We start from the raw sequence: 10131 nt of genomic DNA, 5'->3' as shown, positions 1-10131 counted from the left end.
GGGCCACTCTGAGCAGGACTCGCGCTGTTACGGGGTCAGCTACTCTGGAAAAGACCCTGATGCTGGGAAAGACGGAAGGCAGGAGGGAAAGAGGGCTACAGACGGTTGGAGGGCATCACCAACGCAAGGGGCATGAGTTTGAGCAAGCTCCGGGAGTTGGTGATGGACAGGGAGGCCTGGCGTGCGGCTGTCCGCGGGGTCGCAGAGTCGGACCCGCCTGAGCGGCTGAGCAAAAGCACGTTTCCCGTTAGAGCTGCCTCGTCCTGCCCTCCCTGGTTGCGCCCTGCGGGCCGGGCACCTGCTTCCTCCGAGAGGAGAGGCCGGGCCTGTGGGGCCCTCTGCCGCCCAGGGGCTGCAGGCAGGACGCGGACCTCACCCCGCAGTTTCTGAAAACCGCGCGCGGCTGCAGCCGCTCCATCGAGCCTTCCCCGCCTGCCATGTGAGGCCCCGGGCCGCTCCGAAATCCCCAGGGTCTCGGCGAGGGGCCGCGATCAGCGGAGGTGTTTACACGTCTGAAAATGTACCAGGCTATAAATAGAAGCTGTTCCCCAGTCTCCTGCGATCCTGGGCTGTTTTTTCCCTTGTTTCCCTCCCCTGTTTGTCAGCGTTAATAAAGAGGAACGGGAGGAAAGGGGGAAGCAAAGCCCACTCGCCACGCAGTTTCAGATCGAGAGCGCGCGTTCGCGAAGCTTCTCGGAGACCCTGCGGCAGGGCGCCGGCGGGGGGGGGTGCCGCGGGAGAGGAAGCTGACGGCAGAGGAGACGCTCGGCTCCTCTGGGGACCCCAGTGCGTGCGGAGCGGGGCCAGCACGGCGGCATCGGCCAGGGGCGCCCCCGAGGCAGATCCTGCAGCCGGCACCCAGCACGCCCCCGCGGCTCCCGGATCTCAGAGTCCCCCAGTCTTGGTGGAGGAGACCGTCTTCGTGTAGGCTGGGATCCGGGAGCTGCAAACTCTGTGGGGTTTTCTGCCTCTTTTCTGCCCAGGTTTCCCTGCACGGGGCACACTGGCTGTTCCCTGAATGAACGCAGAATTCATTCCCAAAGGGGAGCGAGGCACCAGAGACACGCCCCCCCTCACACTGCGTGGGCCCCTGGTGGAGCAGAGTACTCCATCCTGGTGATCACTGGCCTACACTCCCCGCAGCCCAGGGCCTGGGCCTGGGATAAGAGCTTGCCACGGGATATGTCCCTTTCCCTGACAACAAGCCCAAGAAAAAGGAACTAGTACTTCATTCATTGTATACGTGAAGAAATTGAAGCAAAAGGGATTAAGTAACTTATCTAGGCTCAGCATTCCTGTTTTAGTCACTAAGTCAGGTCCAACTCTTTGTGACCCTTTGGACTGTAGCCCACCAGGCTCCTCCGTCCATGGGATTCTCCAGGCAAGAATACTGGGGTGGGTTGCCATTTCCTTCTCCAGGGGATCTTCCCGACCCAGGGATTGAACCCACCTCTCCTGCTGGGCAGGTGGCTTTTTTTTTAACCGCTGAGCCACCTGGGAAGCCCAGGCTGACATACTAGGAAATATCCTAGCCAGGTTTCCAGCTGACCTGCGTCACCTTCCACTTCTTCCACTTCCAGTTTGGAGACCAGCTGACCGTCTCCAAAAGGATGCTGGGAAAAGCCAGGCCTAAGAAGCCTGCAGTGGGTCCTGTGGTCCTCAGCAGTTTCTGAAACGTGGAGCAAAGCGGCAGCCTCACTGCCTGGAGGGGAGCCAGGGGCCGGGCATCCAGAGAGAGGACAAGAGTGCTGCTCTCGAAGCCGTCCGGGGATGCCCCTGAGAGCCTCGTGTTCACAGTCTCTCTCCCTCCACCCAGCATTCGGAGGGCAGCTGACGGGCGAGGAAAACGAGAACTAAGAGAACAAAGATCCCAGTCTGGTGTCCAACTTCCCCGGTATGGAGTGGGCCTAAGGGCCGGTCTCCCTCTCTCCCTGGGACCCCGAGGCCTTGAGTCTTCAGCTTCTTCAGTCCTTCCATCTGCTCACACCCCCATCTACACACGATGCCTCACCAGAGGGTCTGCCCCCTCTCAGGCCGCTGGGTGGGAGCGAAAGGTAGATCCCCAGCGTTCTGGAACCTTCTTTCTTTGTCCCTCCCCCCCCCCCCCCCCCGCCTGCCCCCAAGTGCCTGGACCAACAGTGCTCTGGTCCCAGCTTCCTTCCAGCGGCTCCTGCTTCCGAAACCCACGCCTGAGTGAAGGGGAGGGTCTCTGGGAGCCCCCCAACCAACCTGGGGGCACAGAGTTATCTCCGACGCCCCTTGGGCCCCAGGGGAGGACCACACCCAGGACACAGACGGGAGGGGAGACACCCGAGGCTTACGCCCCTGACAGAGAAGGAGCGGGGCAAGGCAGTTTCATGTTCAGGTTCCTCCCACCGAGGCTCACCCCGCACGCAGGTGCTCCATCAGCCCAGAGGAGCGTGGCAGGCGGAGGTGCCGCCTCAGGGCACCGTTTGGCTCAGCGATTGCGTTTCTGTCTCCGCCGCCTCTTGTCACCTCTTGCTCCGAGCATGCAGTGGTCTTTCAGGCCCAGGTCCTCCTTCCCTGCGCCATCCTTGGACCTGTGACTGGGGAATTTTTAAATAATACGAATATCACTTCCTCCCTTCCATTTAAAACACCCCAGCGTGTCCTACTCGTCTCTGGGATGAAGTCCAGACGCCCAGCTGACTCTCTGGACTCTGGCTCCTTGGCTGGCTCCCTGTGTGTCCGTCCCTCAGTGAAGTCTGACTTCTGAGACCCCATGGACTGTGGCCCGCCAGGCTCCTCTGTGTGTGGGATTTTTCCAGGCAAGAATACTGGAGTGGGTTGCCATTTCCTACTCCAGGGGATCTTCCCCACCCAGGGATCGAACCCGGGTCTCCTGCGTTGCAGGTGGATTCTTTACCATCTGAGTCACTTGGGACTCTGGCCAGCTCAAGGCCTTGTTGTCCTAATGGGCATCGGATGTTCTTCCCAGCATTTTGTGTCTGGACAGAAGGTCTTCCTTTGTGGCTTCCCCTTGTACATTCAGGGTGTGAATGTCTGCTCGTCCTTGAAAACCCCCCTGAGCACCAGCTCCCCCAAGAAGGATTTCCTTCCTTCCTCAGAAGGAGTTGACTGCTTTTTCTTTTGTGGCTGGAATTTGTCCTAGTCCTTCTTGGGGCATTTATTACACAGCATTGTAGTAATGTGTGTCCATCTCTGCTGCTGTTCACTGTCAACTCCTGAAGGTCAGAAGTCATCCATTCACTCATGTTTATGTCTGGCATGCCTGGCATGAGTGTGGAAACCTCTAAATTGGTCAGAAGTCATCCGTTCGTTCATATTCATTTCCCTGGTGCCTGGAACAAGGGCGGAAACCTCTCCATTCTCCGTGGATTATGTGCTGTGTCACTTGCGGCTTCCAGAGACGGGGCGGGGGAGCTGCTGCGGGGGTGGAAGGCAGGACCTTTCTTCCCAGAGCTGGGTGAACAGAAGGAGTGAGAGGGAAGGGCCTGTCTTTCTCATCCCAAGACTTCTTTTTAAAAGAAAAAAGTTTTTTTTGACAGCAAAGTCATCAAGAAAGAATTATGCTTAAAAATCTCTGGGTTCTAGCGTGAGACTGGAGTGGCATCATGAAGAAAAACTGTCCTGGGAAAAAAAGTGGAAAATAGCAAGAGCTGTCAGACACTGGACATTAGGTGTGTGTCCCCTCGGTGCTACAAGCTCCCAGATGTCATCCCACTCAGTGGTTGCTCCATAAAGACAGTTATTCCTTCTCACCATCATCATCATCAATAAAGGCATTAATTGCCTGAATTGCTTGATCACCAGCAGAGGTGCCTTATTCATTAAATTCTCTAAAAGCATGTTGATGTTGGGTAGAAACCAATGCAATACTATAAAGCAATTATCCTTCAGTCAAAAATAAATAAATAAAGTAAAAAAAAAAAAAAAAAACTTGTCTCAAGACAGAAATAAAAATATGATGCAAAGAAAATTCCCAGATGAATGCTCAGAGAAAAGGCCTTTTGTCTGCCGCATGCAAAGCGTTTTGGACAAATGAAGAAGAGAAGGACACGGTGTGTCATTTGGGGGGAAACAGAGATGAGTGCATTCATTTGACTGGAATGAATGATCGGGATCCATATGGCAAGCAGATACAGTAGACAGACCTAAATGCCAAGCTCACGCTTAAATTCTGCCCCGTTTCTATAACTATTCGTCTCTGGTGATCCAGTGGTTGGGATTGGGCATTCTCAATAGCTATTGGAGACGATAAAATCAAAGTCATATTTTAAAAGAATTGGTATTAGCCAATGGGATACTCTGGGAATGAGGACTTTTTAGGGACAGGCCTAGTGGTGGTGGCAATTTGGTGTCAGTTGGAGCAGGAGGGGGACAGTGAGAAGCACCCAAGATGTGGATCCCAGACCATCTCCTCCTCTCTTGCAGTGAGACTGGCTGATACTCTTCAGCTCCCCCAGGCTTTGGTTTCCAACCTGTAACAGGCTGGGCAGGATTGAGGGCAGGAGGAGAAGGGGCGACAGAGGAGGAGATGGTTGGAGGGCATCAGCGACTCAATGGATGTGAGTCTGAGCAAGCTCTGGGAGACGGTGAAGGACAGGGAAGCCTAGCATGCTGCAGTCCATGGGCTCACCAGAAGTCGGGCACGGCTGAGTGGCTGAACAACAACAGCATTAATGCATTGGGAAGCAGCCTCAGAAACCCCTTTGAACCTTTCAGATTAGCAGTCTGTAATTTTGTGGCTCTGGAGGGAAGTGCTGAGGGCAAGGATGAAGGAAGACTCAGCGGGGACTTGGAGAGGCTGAACCCCAGTAGATGAGGAGATGGAGATGGTGTCTGTCCGGCACCCACATGCAGAGATGCTAAAGCAATGGCATTGTAGGAAATCAAACAAGCAGCCCTGAATGGCAGACCCTGGGCCGGCTTCCCTTCCAAAGGCTTCTTGGAGGTAGATCCTTAAGTGAACTTGGAAGGAAGGGAGGAGGAGGGTTGGTTGGTGAAATGGTGAAGAAACAAAGCAAGCAGACGGCCTTACATCTGCGCATGGGGAGCTCGCCCACTCCTGGGTGTGCCTGTTTGTCTGCCTCCAGGGGGCTGCCGCCAATGAGGCGGGTGCGGTACTAGAGACGAGAAACCAAAGAAAATAAGGAGGAGGGGGTTGCTTCTGAGGCTGCGGCTGGGGGGGTTGCTGCGGTAATTCGTGCGTGAGACGGCAAGAGAAGCGGGAGGCGGGATCGGATCCGAGAACCGCAGGTTGTCGCATCCGGGTTCGTGCTGTGGTTGCTCGGCGTGTGGTCCGTCCCTCTGCTGGGAGCTGAGCAGGGACGCAGCCCAAGCTGGAGGTGTTGAGAACCCACCGAGCTCCCGGCCCCTCTGCCGTACGTGAGAGCAGCTGCTGATGCTGAGAAGGTGCCTTGAGGCCGGTGTGATGCCCGCCGTGTGGATGGTGACGTGACGTCGGCCCAGGAACCGCCACGAACACGCAGCGAGACCTCACCGCCTGGGGTCTCGGCATCCCGGGCGCCCCGCCCTTCACGGGTGGGGTACCTGAGCAGCTGGCGCTTTGTTGCTTTGTCGGGGTCTGTGTGTGTGCTGAGTTGCTGCGGTCATGTCTGACTGTGTGCGACCCCGTGGGCTGTACCCGCCAGGCCGTTTTGTCTGTGGGATTCTCCAGGCAAGAATACTGGAGTGGGTTGCCAGGCCCTCCTCTGGAGGGTCTTCCCGACCCAGGGATCAAACCTGTGTCTCTCAGGGCCTCCTTCTTTACCACTAGTGTCACTGGGAAGCCCTGATTTGTTGGGAATGTTTGTCCAAATCGCCTTACTTATGCACTGCTAATAAAAGTAAGAGAAATAATGTAATTTGGCCAAGTTGAGCTGTGTTATCTAGTCGCTTTCTACCTAACAGAAATGATCCTCTGCACTTTCCCTGAAGTTTGCCTCAAGACCCCGTGGACATCCTAGACCCAATGGGGGCCACAGCTACATCCCATCAAAGGGTCATCCCAGAAGCACCACTCAGCGAATTCTATGCACACCATGTGGGTGACACTCTGACATGTAGAAGGAGAAATAATTAGCCAAGGATGTTTCCACATTAACAAAGTCAGAATTATACTAGCAAGAAAGGAGGAAAGATAGATACTGGGTAGCAGGTAAAAGTATCTTTGAAAAGAATTACTGAAGATTGCATATAGATTTTTATATACACATTATATAACATACATGGGCTTCCCTGGTGGCTCAGACTGTAAAGCGTCTGTCCGCAATGCGGGAGACCCGGGTTTGATCCCTGGGTCGGGAAGATCCCCTGGAGAGGGAAATGGCAACCCACTCCAGTGTTCTCGTCTGGGAAATCCCATGGACAGAGGAACCTGGCTGGCTACAGTCCAAGAGGTGGCAAAGAGTCAGACAAGACTTAGTGACCAAACAGTAACAACATGCAGTGATAAATATGAGATATCATGCAGATGGATAGATGGGTACAATAGGAAACAGCCAAAAGACTCTAAAATTAAGAGTCTGACTAGAGAAATGGTAAAAATCCATATGATATGATATACTTTAATCATTAAACACCAGGCGGGAGACGCGTATTTCAGACTTGGCAAAACTTCATAACGTATTGCAAAATGAAAAGTGACCTTGACCCCATAGGTATGGAAAGAGATCACGCAGAGAGGGAAAGCTAACACGTGTGTATGAACCCAGAAAAATGCACAGGAAGACTCGCAAGATGCTGATGGTAATTATAATCACAGGGAATGGCATTATGAGCATAGAAAGATTAGGAAAGTGTCTTTTGTGTTTTTATGGGTTTTCCAAGGTTTCCGCATCAAACAGATAATACTTCTGTAATCTAAAAATAAAAAGTGATGAAAAAATAAAGGGGTGAATTTACCTTTTCTTGACAGAGTCCCAGGGAAATGAGTCGCTTCATGGACTGGGGCCAAAGCAACAGAAACCTGCTTTCTGGGTTCGGAGAGTTTATATTCAAGGAGTTCAGGGCTTATTTGTGGTAAACAGTCTCATGGCTTCCTGCCAGATGTTCTCAACCATCTACATTTGCTTTCTGGGCAGGTAAACAGATGAAAATTAATGTGCTCTGGGCTGTTTTTCATTTAGCTTTACTCTCATAATTGTATTAATTTTTAAAGCACTTGTTTAAAATTCATGCTATGAACACATTGATCTTAAATTTCACTGTTCCCTGTGAAACGGTAGGTTTTTCAGGGTAACTTTTCACTTGAAAACTTTTCCTTGGCAATTGTAATTAACACTGAGAAAAAGTTGCATTTCTTAGGGGAAAATCCTCCTTCCTAAAATGAGTGCGCTCCTGAATCCTTGCAGAGAACACAGCACAGAGTGTGCTGGGAGGGGATCTATATTTGTGTTCCGTGGGCATCCATGTTTGGATGACGCACGTCCTAATAAGGGCATCCCAGAGCTTCGTGACCGGCAGGAGCCCTTCTGTTCCCGGCGTTTCAAGTGCTGCTGACGGAACGCTGAGAGGGACCCCCTCCCACGGGGGTCTAATAGGTGCCGCTGAGCCCGTGCTCGCTCACTGTCGGCTGCAAGCAAACAGCCTCGTGACCAAAGCAAGAGGCTCCGTTCTCTCCCCCCGAATGCCTGGGCCGGCTCCCCCGGAAACAGAGCCGCAGGTTGAAACCTCACCCTGTGGAACCCCAGGGCAGGCCTCATGTGTTCAGTGTGGAGTATTTCTAAATCCCAAGTTAGGAATCTTTTCTAGAAAAATGCCCTTGAACTATGCTGGGCTATTGTCATATTTACTTTATTTTTCAATGACAGTGTCCATCTCCCTATTTCCCTTTCCATTGTACTCCTGGGACAAAAAAGAGAAAATGACCATACGACATACAGGGAGACGGGGGTTGGTTGAGACCCCAAATGAGACAGCCCTTTGTATCCAAGCAGCCTTTAAAATTTTTTTTTTAATTAATTTATTTTTAGTGGAAGGATTATTGCCTTACAATATTGGGTTGGTCTCTGCCGTACCTCAACACGAATCAGCCACAGGTATACTTATTCCCCCTCCCTCTTGAACTTCCCTCCTACCTCCCACCCCAGGCAGTCTTTTATTAGCTGAGACAGGCATGAAATAGATGCAGAAAGATCTTATTTTGAGGGAGGCCAGTATAGAACACTGGCTTTGGAGTTGAAGATGGATTCACTCATCGAATGCATAACTGCCTAGCAGTTGCAGTGGGCCAAGCACAGTCCTGGGATCTGGGGACACAAACAAGCTAATACCACCCCTCTTCCCCACCAAAAAAAAACATGTGGAGCTCAGATGTAGCGGAAGAAGCAGACACAAAATAAGATGATTTCAGGTTAACAAGGGTGAGGATGAAAGGCAGGCTTCGGTGCAGAGGAGAGATGCTGGACCAGGCGGTTGGTGTGGTGGCTACAGGCAGGACGGCAGGGAAGGTCTCTGAGTAAGTGACCTTTGGGTTGGACATTTAGTACCAGGCGCAGCCGGCATGGAAAGATCTGGAGGAGGGACACCCCAGGCAGAGGAAATAGCAAGGCGAAGGTGTGAGGGGGAAAGGGTCCCACCTGCTGGGAGGACCGAAAGAGAATGGGACAGTTTTTAGGGCGCTTTTGGCAACAAGATGAATTCGGCTGAGCACCAAATTGATGCTTTTGAACTGTGGTGTTGGAAAAGACTCCCGAGAATCCCTTGGACTGCAAGGAGATCCAACCAGCCCATCCTAAAGGAGATCAGTCCTGGGTGTTCATTGGAAGGACTGATGCTGAAGCTGAAACTCCAATACTTTGGCCAGCTGATGAGAAGAGCTGACTCATTGGAAAAGACCCTGATGCTGGGAGGGATAGGGGGCAGGAGGAAAAGGGGATGACAGAGGATGAGATGGCTGGATGGCATCACCGACTCTATGGCCATGAGTTCGAGCAAGCTCCAGGAGTTGGTGATGGACAGGGAGGCCTGGCGTGCTGCCACTCATGGGGTCGCAAAGAGTCGTACACGACTGAGGGACTGAACTGAACTGTGCTGGCAACGAGATGAGAATCAGAGAAAATAATAGAAAGTGATCCTAAAGTGTCGGCCTGGCAGGAAGGGGATTGGAAGGGAGGCTGATGTGTGGATGTTATTGTCATAGTACGTGAAGATCTTAGTCCAGTGTGTCCTTGGTAGCGTCTAAAATAAAAGTCTCCTGCAATATTCCACATGATAGTTATTTGAGCAGAAGTAAAATTTAATGTGCAAGTTAGTTATTAAGTAGTTGACACCGTACTGTTACAAATTATCTAAATAAATCCAAACCCTCAGTCATTCATCTTGTACTAGTCAAAAAAAAAATATTCTTTTGTTTTGTTGGGTCAGATTTGCCACGTTCATGGAGCAGGTTCCCGCCCTACTCAGGGGCCTGACTCCTGAGCAGAGCTGCCCATCCACAGGCGTGTGCTCAGACCAAACTGTTAGCTCTTCCATCACATGTTATGATTACTTGGAGCTTTCCTAGCCTATCTGTGGATGATGGGGATGGTTGGGTGTAAGAACCACCTTTTACCTGTCCTCAAGCCTTCTAGCCTTCTAAGTTTGTTGTGAAGCTCTGTGAGGTCATTGGTGGGGCACCGATGCTCACACTTATCCCCTTTAACCCTCCATGAGAGCACGGCAGTGGGTGAGTGAGAACAGGGTACTGTTTTCCGAGAAGCTGCAGATTCTGCCCTGGAGGGTAGCTCCGGTGTGAAACCACACAGCTTGCGCCTGTGATTCACATCTCGTCTTGAAGAGTGAGCATTGCAAAGGGCAGACCTCACAGGAGGGGGAAGGACGTATGATGGGGCCCCATGGGGGCTGCACGCCAGGCTGGCTGTGGCTCCATTGGGAATCACAACACACGGTGTCCCTGCGTTCATGACTGTCGTCTTCCTTTCAGCCCTCCTGAACATCCGAGTAGACAAGAAACAATCCTCTTACTTGAAAACGGCAATGACCATGAGGATTATGTTATATTTTAATCCTTTTAAAAGGAGGGAGTAAGTACTCTTACTCAGCCCTACAGAAAGTTATTTATGGGAAATAAAAACCGCCAGAAGACACTTGGGGGAAAAGGGATAACACGTTCTGACCAGGGAAGGGAAGTTGTAACGAGATTAA

This window comes from Dama dama, chromosome 30 (genome assembly GCF_033118175.1).
Source record: "Dama dama isolate Ldn47 chromosome 30, ASM3311817v1, whole genome shotgun sequence".
NCBI lineage: Eukaryota > Metazoa > Chordata > Mammalia > Artiodactyla > Cervidae > Dama > Dama dama.
Note: the sequence above shows the minus strand (reverse complement) of the source record.